Consider the following 15,218-nt stretch of genomic DNA (forward strand, 5'->3'; position numbering starts at 1 on the left):
GTGGAGAACAGGCCGACGTGGATGACAGGGAGGGGTGGAGAACAGGCCGACGTGGATGACAGGGAGGGGTGGAGAACAGGCCGACGTGGATGACAGGGAGGGGTGGAGAACAGGCCGACGTGGATGACAGGGAGGAGTGGAGAACAGGCCGACGTGGATGACAGGGAGGAGTGGAGAACAGGCCGACGTGGATGACAGGGAGGAGTGGAGAACAGGCCGACGTGGATGACAGGGAGGAGTGGAGAACAGGCCGACGTGGATGACAGGGAGGAGTGGAGAACAGGCCGACGTGGATGACAGGGAGGAGTGGAGAACAGGCCGACGTGGATGACAGGGAGGAGTGGAGAACAGGCCGACGTGGATGACAGGGAGGAGTGGAGAACAGGCCGACGTGGATGACAGGGAGGAGTGGAGAACAGGCCGACGTGGATGACAGGGAGGAGTGGAGAACAGGCCGACGTGGATGACAGGGAGGAGTGGAGAACAGGCCGACGTGGATGACAGGGAGGAGTGGAGAACAGGCCGACGTGGATGACAGGGAGGAGTGGAGAACAGGCCGACGTGGATGACAGGGAGGAGTGGAGAACAGGCCGACGTGGATGACAGGGAGGAGTGGAGAACAGGCCGACGTGGATGACAGGGAGGAGTGGAGAACAGGCCGACGTGGATGACAGGGAGGAGTGGAGAACAGGCCGACGTGGATGACAGGGAGGAGTGGAGAACAGGCCGACGTGGATGACAGGGAGGAGTGGAGAACAGGCCGACGTGGATGACAGGGAGGAGTGGAGAACAGGCCGACGTGGATGACAGGGAGGAGTGGAGAACAGGCCGACGTGGATGACAGGGAGGAGTGGAGAACAGGCCGACGTGGATGACAGGGAGGAGTGGAGAACAGGCCGACGTGGATGACAGGGAGGAGTGGAGAACAGGCCGACGTGGATGACAGGGAGGAGTGGAGAACAGGCCGACGTGGATGACAGGGAGGAGTGGAGAACAGGCCGACGTGGATGACAGGGAGGGGTGGAGAACAGGCCGACGTGGATGACAGGGAGGAGTGGAGAACAGGCCGACGTGGATGACAGGGAGGAGTGGAGAACAGGCCGACGTGGATGACAGGGAGGAGTGGAGAACAGGCCGACGTGGATGACAGGGAGGAGTGGAGAACAGGCCGACGTGGATGACAGGGAGGAGTGGAGAACAGGCCGACGTGGATGACAGGGAGGAGTGGAGAACAGGCCGACGTGGATGACAGGGAGGGGTGGAGAACAGGCCGACGTGGATGACAGGGAGGAGTGGAGAACAGGCCGACGTGGATGACAGGGAGGAGTGGAGAACAGGCCGACGTGGATGACAGGTAGGAGTGGAGAACAGGCCGACGTGGATGACAGGGAGGAGTGGAGAACAGGCCGACGTGGATGACAGGGAGGAGTGGAGAACAGGCTGACGTGGACGACAGGGAGGGGTGGAGAACAGGCCGACGTGGATGACAGGGAGGAGTGGAGAACAGGCCGACGTGGATGACAGGGAGGAGTGGAGAACAGGCCATGTGGATGACAGGGAGGAGTGGAGAACAGGCCGACGTGGATGACAGGGAGGAGTGGAGAACAAGCCGACGTGGACGACAGGGAGGAGTGGAGAACAGGCCGACGTGGACGACAGGGAGGAGTGGAGAACAGGCCGACGTGGACGACAGGGAGGAGTGGAGAACAGGCCGACGTGGACGACAGGGAGGAGTGGAGAACAGGCCGACGTGGATGACAGGGAGGAGTGGAGAACAGGCCGACGTGGATGACAGGGAGGAGTGGAGAACAGGCCGACGTGGATGACAGGGAGGGGTGGAGAACAGGCCGACGTGGATGACAGGGAGGAGTGGAGAACAGGCCATGTGGATGACAGGGAGGAGTGGAGAACAGGCGCCATTTTACTGGAAAACAGTGTTGAAAAGACTACGCATTCATTTCAAAATAATAATAACCTACGTCGTCGTTAAGTTGTTAAAGCTCACATCTGTTCTCCGGTATTCAGACTTAATCAGATCTCATTTTGAACGGACTGCCATGCCCGAACGTGGAGTGACAGTCAGCCTCCTTTTGAACGGACTGCCATGCCCGAACGTGGAGTGACAGTCAGTCTCCTTTTGAACGGACTGCCATGCCCGAACGTGGAGTGACAGTCAGTATCCTTTTGAACGGACTGCCATGCCCGAACGTGGAGTGACAGTAAGTATCCTTTTGAACGGACTGCCATGCCCGAACGTGGAGTGACAGACAGTCTCCTTTTGAACTTTGAACGGACTGCCATGCCGAACGTGGCGTGACAGTCAGTTTTCACAACTTCTCAGCAATAAATTCTCCCTCCTCCTGTCAAAATGTCCCCCCTAGGTCCTAGGTCTCACTCCCAGCCGACCTGACAATGGTAAGGTAGGAGCTGTTGCTAACAGACAGTCTATTCTCTGATTAGAGGCAAGACAGGCTCCCCTCCCTCCCTCGTAAACAAAATTGCCCTTAAACATAGTGGAATGTTACAAAAACCGCAGACTGTTGAAATCTGTAAACAAAGAACTACTCAGAGAAAGCTTCACCCTATTCAGATCTATTCATGCATACTCTGCACGTTTCCTGCAATGTCAATGAGTGGGAATGGGGTCATATTTTGTCTATCTGTGCTCTCTCACTGACGAACAACACATTCAGCTGGGGGAAGGGGCCTATATTAGGTATTCAGATTCAGTTTTGACACAGGCCATCCGATCAGCTCCTCCCGAACATCATTCCCTCCATCTTTATAGCTGTTTATTTAAGGAGCTGCTGAAGGATTTTCGAAGATCATTTCTGATTACAAAGACAAGCAGCTCTCTCCTGTAACTCACGGTTGTCAGTCTCTCACCTCAACTTGTAATCCACGTAACACGGAGTAAAAGTCAACTGGTATTACGACTGTCGAACACAGGAAAGAATGGCTGCTATATCAAATAAAAATAACTCTTATATTGTCAATGGACCAATCTGTTACATTCATCATGAACTAGATTATCAGGAAACAGCTAAATCCAGAACAAAAACAGAAAATAGAGAATTGATTCCGTTTAAGTACTGGCAAGTTAAAATATCGGATAGCATTTAATACCAGGGGTTCAATTTCCACGTTAGTCTAATTGCTTTTAATTAAATAAGATGAGAGCATGATGAGCTAACTGCCAGATGGTAACAGTCCTTCATAAGTCACCCACACAGTCCACTACTACCTTATAGTAACCTAGAACACAGTCCACAACTACCTTATAGTAACCTAGAACACAGTCCACTACTACCTTATAGTAACCTAGAACACAGTCCACTACTACCTTATAGTAACCTAGAACACAGTCCACTACTACCTTATAGTAACCTAGAACACAGTCCACTACTACCTTATAGTAACCTAGAACACAGTCCACTACTACCTTATAGTAACCTAGAACACAGTCCACTGCTACCTTATAGTAACCTAGAACACAGTCCACTACTACCTTATAGTAACCTAGAACACAGTCCACTACTACCTTATAGTAACCTAGAACACAGTCCACTACTACCTTATAGTAACCTAGAACACAGTCCACTACTACCTTATAGTAACCTAGAACACAGTCCACTACTACCCTATAGTAACCTAGAACACAGTCCACTACTACCTTATAGTAACCTAGAACACAGTCCACTACTACCTTATAGTAACCTAGAACACAGTCCACTACTACCTTATAGTAACCTAGAACACAGTCCACTACTACCTTATAGTAACCTAGAACACAGTCCACTACTACCTTATAGTAACCTAGAACACAGTCCACCACTACCTTATAGTAACCTAGAACACAGTCCACCATTACCTTATAGTAACCTAGAACACAGTCCACTACTACCTTATAGTAACCTAGAACACAGTCCACTACTACCCTATAGTAACCTAGAACACAGTCCACTACTACCCTATAGTAACCTAGAACACAGTCCACTACTACCTTATAGTAACCTAGAACACAGTCCACTACTACCTTATAGTAACCTAGAACACAGTCCACTACTACCTTATAGTAACCTAGAACACAGTCCACTACTACCTTATAGTAACCTAGAACACAGTCCACCACTACCTTATAGTAACCTAGAACACAGTCCACCACTACCTTATAGTAACCTAGAACACAGTCCACTACTACCTTATAGTAACCTAGAACACAGTCCACTACTACCTTATAGTAACCTAGAACACAGTCCACTACTACCTTATAGTAACCTAGAACACAGTCCACTACTACCTTATAGTAACCTAGAACACAGTCCACTACTACCTTATAGTAACCTAGAACACAGTCCACTACTACCTTATAGTAACCTAGAACACAGTCCACTACTACCTTATAGTAACCTAGAACACAGTCCACTACTACCTTATAGTAACCTAGAACACAGTCCACTACTACCTTATAGTAACCTAGAACACAGTCCACTACTACCTTATAGTAACCTAGAACACAGTCCACTACTACCTTATAGTAACCTAGAACACAGTCGACTACTACCTTATAGTAACCTAGAACACAGTCCACTACTACCTTATAGTAACCTAGAACACAGTCCACACCTACCTTATTGTAACCTAGAACACAGTCCACTACTACCTTATAGTAACCTAGAACACAGTCCACTACTACCTTATAGTAACCTAGAACACAGTCCACTACTACCTTATAGTAACCTAGAACACAGTCCACTACTACCTTATAGTAACCTAGAACACAGTCCACTACTACCTTATAGTAACCTAGAACACAGTCCACTACTACCTTATAGTAACCTAGAACACAGTCCACTACTACCTTATAGTAACCTAGAACACAGTCCACTACTACCTTATAGTAACCTAGAACACAGTCCACTACTACCTTATAGTAACCTAGAACACAGTCCACTACTACCTTATAGTAACCTAGAACACAGTCCACTACTACCTTATAGTAACCTAGAACACAGTCTACTACTACCGTATAGTAACCTAGAACACAGTCCACTACTACCTTATAGTAACCTAGAACACAGTACACTACTACCTTATAGTAACCTAGAACACAGTCCACTACTACCTTATAGTAACCTAGAACACAGTCCACTACTACCTTATAGTAACCTAGAACACAGTACACTACTACCCTATAGTAACCTAGAACACAGTCCACTACTACATTATAGTAACCTAGAACACAGTCCACAACTACCTTATAGTAATCTAGAACACAGTCCACTACTACCTTATAGTAACCTAGAACACAGTCCACTACTACCTTATAGTAACCTAGAACACAGTCCACTACTACCTTATAGTAACCTAGAACACAGTCCACTACTACCTTATAGTAACCTAGAACACAGTCCACTACTACCTTATAGTAACCTAGAACACAGTCCACTACTACCTTATAGTAACCTAGAACACAGTCCACTACTACCTTATAGTAACCTAGAACACAGTCCACTACTACCTTATAGTAACCTAGAACACAGTCCACTACTACCTTTTAGTAACCTAGAACACAGTCCACTACTACCTTATAGTAACCTAGAACACAGTCCACTACTACCTTATAGCAACCTAGAACACAGTCCACTACTACCTTATAGTAACCTAGAACACAGTCCACTACTACCTTATAGTAACCTAGAACACAGTCCACTACTACCTTATAGTAACCTAGAACACAGTCCACTACTACCTTATAGTAACCTAGAACACAGTCCACTACTACCTTATAGTAACCTAGAACACAGTCCACTACTACCTTATAGTAACCTAGAACACAGTCCACTACTACCCTATAGTAACCTAGAACACAGTCCACTACTACCCTATAGTAACCTAGAACACAGTCCACTACTACCTTATAGTAACCTAGAACACAGTCCACTACTACCTTATAGTAACCTAGAACACAGTCCACTACTACCTTATAGTAACCTAGAACACAGTCCACTACTACCTTATAGTAACCTAGAACACAGTCCACTACTACCTTATAGTAACCTAGAACACAGTCCACCACTACCTTATAGTAACCTAGAACACAGTCCACCACTACCTTATAGTAACCAAGAACACAGTCCACTACTACCTTATAGTAACCTAGAACACAGTCCACTACTACCTTATAGTAACCTAGAACACAGTCCACTACTACCTTATAGTAACCTAGAACACAGTCCACTACTACCTTATAGTAACCTAGAACACAGTCCACTACTACCGTATAGTAACCTAGAACACAGTCCACTACTACCTTATAGTAACCTAGAACACAGTCCACTACTACCTTATAGTAACCTAGAGCACAGTCCACTACTACCTTATAGTAACCTAGAACACAGTCCACTACTACCTTATAGTAACCTAGAACACAGTCCACTACTACCTTATAGTAACCTAGAACACAGTCCACTACTACCCTATAGTAACCTAGAACACAGTCCACTACTACATTATAGTAACCTAGAACACAGTCCACAACTACCTTATAGTAATCTAGAACACAGTCCACTACTACCTTATAGTAACCTAGAACACAGTCCACTACTACCTTATAGTAACCTAGAACACAGTCCACTACTACCTTATAGTAACCTAGAACACAGTCCACTACTACCTTATAGTAACCTAGAACACAGTCCACTACTACCTTATAGTAACCTAGAACACAGTCCACTACTACCTTATAGTAACCTAGAACACAGTCCACTACTACCTTATAGTAACCTAGAACACAGTCCACTACTACCTTATAGTAACCTAGAACACAGTCCACTACTACCTTATAGTAACCTAGAACACAGTCCACTACTACCTTATAGTAACCTAGAACACAGTCCACTACTACCTTATAGTAACCTAGAACACAGTCCACTACTACCTTATAGTAACCTAGAACACAGTCGACTACTACCTTATAGTAACCTAGAACACAGTCCACTACTACCTTATAGTAACCTAGAACACAGTCCACTACTACCTTATAGTAACCTAGAACACAGTCCACTACTACCTTATAGTAACCTAGAACACAGTCCACTACTACCTTATAGTAACCTAGAACACAGTCCACTACTACCTTATAGTAACCTAGAACACAGTCCACTACTACCTTATAGTAACCTAGAACACAGTCCACTACTACCTTATAGTAACCTAGAACACAGTCGACTACTACCTTATAGTAACCTAGAACACAGTCCACTACTACCTTATAGTAACCTAGAACACAGTCCACTACTACCTTATAGTAACCTAGAACACAGTCCACTACTACCTTATAGTAACCTAGAACACAGTCCACTACTACCTTATAGTAACCTAGAACACAGTCCACTACTACCTTATAGTAACCTAGAACACAGTCCACTACTACCTTATAGTAACCTAGAACACAGTCCACTACCTTATAGTAACCTAGAACACAGTCGACTACTACCTTACAGCAACCTAGAACACAGTGCACTACAACCTTATAGTAACCTAGAACACAGTCCACTACTACCTTATAGTAACCTAGAACACAGTCCACTACTACCTTATAGTAACCTAGAACACAGTCCACTACTACCTTATAGTAACCTAGAACACAGTCCACTACTACCTTATAGTAACCTAGAACACAGTCCACTACTACCTTATAGTAACCTAGAACACAGTCCACTGCTACCTTATAGTAACCTAGAACACAGTCCACTACTACCTTATAGTAACCTAGAACACAGTCCACTACTACCGTATAGTAACCTAGAACACAGTCCACTACTACCTTATAGTAACCTAGAACACAGTCCAGTAAAAGAGGACTTCCAAGGTAATGTTGAGGCTTTTGTGTAATCCTTCCAATAATATTCCACTCATGGTTTTCATTAGAGTGGCTGAATGAGGCCTGACTGGGGGTAGGTTATATGTGTTGGACACATTCCCAGTTGAGTGTGTTTGGCCAGGCAGAGCAGTCAGAGTCCGAACTCATTGTATTCTAGATCACTTGTGCTTGAAAGACAACAGTCATTTATGAGGAGAGCCCTTTCACCCTGGGGTCAAAGCCTGGATTCTGCTCGTTGCATGTCAAAAAGATGTGGCCACAGGGGGAACAAAAGGTTTACAGGCTCTTTGGAGATCCTCCACTTCTGCCAACAGGACCTTCATCAAGAAGCCATTTGGGGCGTTCCAAAGAAGTCCAGCATTTAAACGGGACTTAAACAGTAAAGTATGTTCCCTTCTCCGTACAACATGGCATAATGTTACAACGTTCTATAATTTACAGGCTTAAAATCAATTAAACCTCGAGCAAAAACAGCTCCAACGTTCTCCAACATTCCTTCATACAATAAAAAGAACAAGAACCCTTGATAGTGATTTTTTGACTGAGCAGCTTGAAACGCCGTCTCTCCGGGCAGCGTGAATCCCTCGCTCCCCAGAACAGCATTTCATCCTGATCATCTCCATGTACATCAGACAGGGCCGCTTGATCAGAGTAGCGCATCAGTCAGTGTCACACGTCACGAGGCCCAGCCTACACAGTGAGAGATCTGAAGAGATGGGTGTGATCGTCAGACCCTGCATCCCTCACCCTACTGTCTTCTTGTCAAGAAGGCTGGGGTTCAGATCAGAAACAACATATCATTCTGAAACAAATATACACAACTACATGTATACTACAAACACATGAATAATTTAACAACATTTATATTACTACAACACGTATACTACTACACCATGTATACTACTACACCATGTATACTACTACACCATGAATACTGTAAAAACATATATATACTACAACATGTATACTACTACACCATGTATACTACTACACCATGTATACTACTACAACATGTATACTACTACAACATGTATACTACTACACCATGTATACTACTACAACATGTATACTACTACACCATGTATACTACTACACCATGAATACTGTAAAAACATATATATACTACAACATGTATACTACTACACCATGTATACTACTACACCATGTATACTACTACAACATGTATACTACTACAACATGTATACTACTACACCATGTATACTACTACAACATGTATACTACTACACCATGTATACTACTACACCATGTATACTACTACACCATGAATACTGTAAAAACATATATATACTACAACATGTATACTACTACACCATGTATACTACTACAACATGTATACTACTCCAACATGTATACTACTACAACATGTATACTACTCCAACATGTATACTACTACAACATGTATACTACTACAACATGTATACTACTACAACACGTATACTACTACACCATGTATACTACTACACCATGTATACTACTACACCATGAATACTGTAAAAACATATATATACTACAACATGTATACTACTACACCATGTATACTACTACAACATGTATACTACTACAACATGTATACTACTACAACATGTATACTACTACACCATGTATACTACTACAACATGTATACTACTACAACATGTATACTACTACACCATGTATACTACTACACAATGTATACTACTACAAGATGTATACTACTACAAGATGTATACTACTACAACATGTATACTACTACAACATGTATACTACTACACCATGTATACTACTACAACATGTATACTACTACAACATGTATACTACTACACCATGTATACTACTACACAATGTATACTACTACAAGATGTATACTACTACAACATGTATACTACTACAACATGTATACTACTACAACATGTATACTACTACAACATGTATACTACTACACCATGTATACTACTACAACATGTATACTACTACAACATGTATACTACTACAACACGTATACTACTACACCATGTATACTACTACACCATGTATACTACTACACCATGAATACTGTAAAAACATATATATACTACAACATGTATACTACTACACCATGTATACTACTACACCATGTATACTACTACAACATGTATACTACTACAACATGTATACTACTACACCATGTATACTACTACACCATGTATACTACTACAACATGTATACTACTACAACATGTATACTACTACAACATGTATACTACTACACCATGTATACTACTACAACATGTATACTACTACAACATGTATACTACTACAACATGTATACTACTACACCATGTATACTACTACACCATGTATACTACTACACCATGTATACTACTACAACATGTATACTACTACAACATGTATACTGTAAAAACATATATATACTACAACATGTATACTACTACACCATGTATACTACTACATGTATACTACTACAACATGTATACTACTACAACATGTATACTACTACAACATGTATACTGTAAAAACATATATATCCTACAACATGTATACTACTACAACATGTATACTACTACAACATGTATACTACTACAACATGTATACTACTACACCATGTATACTGTAAAAACATATATATACTACAACATGTATACTACTACACCATGTATACTGTAAAAACATATATATAGTAAAACATGTATACTACTACACCATGTGTACTACAACATGTATACTACTACAACATGTATACTACTACAACATGTATACTACTACAACATGTATACTGTAAAAACATATATATACTACAACATGTATACTACTACAACATGTATACTACTACAACATGTATACTGTAAAAACATATATATACTACAACATGTATACTACTACAACATGTATACTACTACAACATGTATACTACTACACCATGTATACTGTAAAAACATAAATACTACTACACCATGTATACTGTAAAAACATATATACTACTACAACATGTATACTACTACAACATGTATACTACTACAACATGTATACTACTACAACATGTATACTACTACAACATGTATACTACTACACCATGTATACTACTACAACATATATACTACTACAACATATACTACTACAACATGTATACTACTACACCATGTATACTACTACAACATGTATATACTACACCATGTATACTACTACACCATGTATACTACTACAACATGTATACTACTACAACATGTATACTGTAAAAACATATATATACTACAACATGTATACTACTACAACATGTATACTACTACAACATGTATACTACTACAACATGTATACTACTACAACATGTATACTACTACAACATGTATACTACTACACCATGTATACTGTAAAAACATATATACTACTACAACATGTATACTACTACAACATGTATACTACTACAACATGTATACTACTACAACATATACTACTACAACATGTATACTACTACAACATGTATATACTACACCATGTATACTACTACACCATGTATACTACTACAACATGTATACTGTAAAAACATATATATACTACAACATGTATACTACTACACCATGTATACTGTAAAAACATATATATAGTACAACATGTATACTACTACACCATGTATACTACTACATGTATACTACTACAACATGTATACTACTACAACATGTATACTACTACAACATGTATACTGTAAAAACATATATATACTACAGCATGTATACTACTACAACATGTATACTACTACAACATGTATACTGTAAAAACATATATATACTACAACATGTATACTACTACAACATATATATTACTACAACATATACTACTACAACATGTATACTACTACAACATGTATATACTACACCATGTATACTACTACATGTATATACTACACCATGTATACTACTACATGTATATACTACACCATGTATACTACTACATGTATATACTACACCATGTATACTACTACATGTATACTACTACACCATGTATACTACTACAACATGTATACTACTACACCATGTATACTACTACACCATGTATACTACTACAACATGTATACTACTACAACATGTATACTACTACAACATGTATACTACTACAACATGTATACTACTACACCATGTATACTACTACAACATGTATACTACTACACCATGTATACTACAACATGTATACTACTACACCATGTATACTACAACATGTATACTAAACCATGTATACTACTACAACATGTATACTACAACATGTATACTACTGTACCATAGTTCTACTAAAGGACACTAAGAACACTGTACCATAGATCTCCTAAAGGACACTGTACCATAGTTCTACTAAAGGACACTAAGGACACTGTACCATAGATCTCCTAAAGGACACTGTACCATAGTTCTACTAAAGGACACTAAGGACACTGTACCATAGTTCTACTAAAGGACACTAAGGACACTGTACCATAGTTCTACTAAAGGACACTAAGGACACTGTACCATAGATCTCCTAAAGGACACTAAGGACACTGTACCATAGTTCTACTAAAGGACACTGAGGACATTGTACCATAGTTCTACTAAAGGACACTGAGGACATTGTACCATAGTTCTACTAAAGGACACTGAGGACATTGTACCATAGATCTCCTAAAGGACACTGTACCATAGTTCTACTAAAGGACACTGTACCATAGATCTACTAAAGGACACTGTACCATAGTTCTACTAAAGGACACTGTACCATAGTTCTACTAAAGGACACTGAGGACACTGTACCATAGTTCTACTAAAGGACACTGTACCATAGTTCTACTAAAGGACACTGAGGACACTGTACCATAGATCTACTAAAGGACACTGTACCATAGATCTACTAAAGGACACTGAGGACATTGTACCATAGATCTTTAAAGGACACTGTACCATAGATCTACTAAAGGACACTGAGGACATTGTACCATAGATCTCCTAAAGGACACTAAGGACACTGAGGACATTGTACCATAGATCTCCTAAAGGACACTGTACCATAGATCTACTAAAGGACACTGTACCATAGATCTACTAAAGGACACTGTACCATAGTTCTACTAAAGGACACTGAGGACATTGTACCATAGTTCTACTAAAGGACACTGAGGACATTGTACCATAGTTCTACTAAAGTCAACCATTTTAGCTCTGTTCTTTCCCCCACAGAAAACAACACCCACTATCCATCGCTAAATGGAATTTTTCAATCCATAATGTAAACGTACAGGGCATTACAGTTTCAGTTAGCAGGAAGAGAGCAGTGCCCCTGACTGTAGCTGGAAGCCCTTTGCATAATGGATCAATGTCTTGGGCTCTGAGCCACATACACAAACAGGATTAGCCTCATACCAACACAACGCCACACACACACACGCACACACACACACACACACACACACACACACACACACACACGTCATTTACATGTTACTGCAATGTTCTTAAACTTGACCCATGCTCCTTGCATGCCATTGATTTGCAAAGCAGTAGTGTGATGGTCCCAGAAATCCATGTCATAGGTTTATTCATACTAGCTTTAACATTAAATATGTACCTCTGAACAAGCAGTGAAAGCCTCATAGAAGACTAGTCACACACACACACATGACTGCTCGCTGCTTTACATTGACTTCCATCCATCCATCCATCCATCACCCATCCATCCATCACCCATCCATCATCCATCCATCCATCCATCCACCCATCAATCATCCATCCATCCATCCATCACCCATCCATCCATCACCCATCCATCATCCATCCATCCATCCATCCATCCATCATCCCCCACATTCATCCATCCCTCACATCCATCACCCATCCATCCATCCCTCACATCCATCCATTCATCCATAAATCCCTCACACCCATCCATCCACCATCCATCCATCCATCCATCCATATCCCATCCATCCATATCCCATCCACCATCCATCCATCCATCCATCCATATCCCATCCATCCATATCCCATCCATCCATCCATCCATCCATCCATATCCCATCCATCCATCCATCCACATCCCATCCATCCATATCCCATCCATCCATCCATCCAGCCATCCATCCATCCATCCATCCATCCATATCCCATCCATCCATCCATCCACATCCCATCCATCCATATCCCATCCATCCATCCATCCATCCAGCCATCCATCCATCCATCCATCCATCCATCCATATCCCATCCATCCATCCATCCATCCATCCATATCCCATCCATCCATCCATCCATCCATCCATCCATATCCCATCCATCCATATCCCATCCATCCATAACCCATCCATCCATCCATCCATATCCCATCCTTCCATCCATATCCCATCCATCCATCCATCCATATCCCATCCATCCATCCATCCATATCCCATCCATCCATATCCCATCCATCCATATCCCATCCATATCCCATCCATCCATCCATATCCCATCCATCCATATCCCATCCATCCATATCCCATCCATCCATCCATATCCCATCCATCCATATCCCATCCATCCATCCATATCCCATCCATCCATATCCCATCCATCCATATCCCATCCATCCATCCATATCCCATCCATCCATCCATATCCCATACATCCATATCCCATCCATCCATACATCCATATCCCATCCATCCATCCATATCCCATCCATCCATCCATCCATCCATATCCCATCCATCCATCCATATCCCATCCATCCATCCATCCATATCCCATCCATATCCCATCCATCCATCCATATCCCATCCATCCATCCATATCCCATCCATTCATATCCCATCCATCCATATCCCATCCATCCATCCATATCCCATCCATCCATTCATATCCCATCCATCCATATCCCATCCATCCATCCATATCCCATCCATCCATCCAAATCCCATCCATCCATATCCCATCCATCCATCCATCCATCCATATCCCATTCATCCATCCATCCATCCCCCATCCATCCATATCCCATCCATCCATATCCCATCCATCCATCCATCCATCCATATCCCATCCATCCATCCATATCCCACCCATCCATCCATCCATCCATCCATATCCCATCCATCCATCCATCCATATCCCATCCATCCATCCATATCCCACCCATCCATCCATATCCCATCCATCCATCCATCCATCCATATCCCATCCATCCATATCCCATCCATCCATCCATCCATCCATCCATATCCCACCCATCCATCCATATCCCATCCATCCATCCATCCATATCCCATCCATCCATATCCCACCCATCCATCCATCCATATCCCACCCATCCATCCATCCATCCATCCATATCCCACCCATCCA

Source organism: Salvelinus fontinalis, chromosome 33 (assembly GCF_029448725.1).
Source record: "Salvelinus fontinalis isolate EN_2023a chromosome 33, ASM2944872v1, whole genome shotgun sequence".
Classification (NCBI taxonomy): Eukaryota; Metazoa; Chordata; class Actinopteri; order Salmoniformes; family Salmonidae; genus Salvelinus; species Salvelinus fontinalis.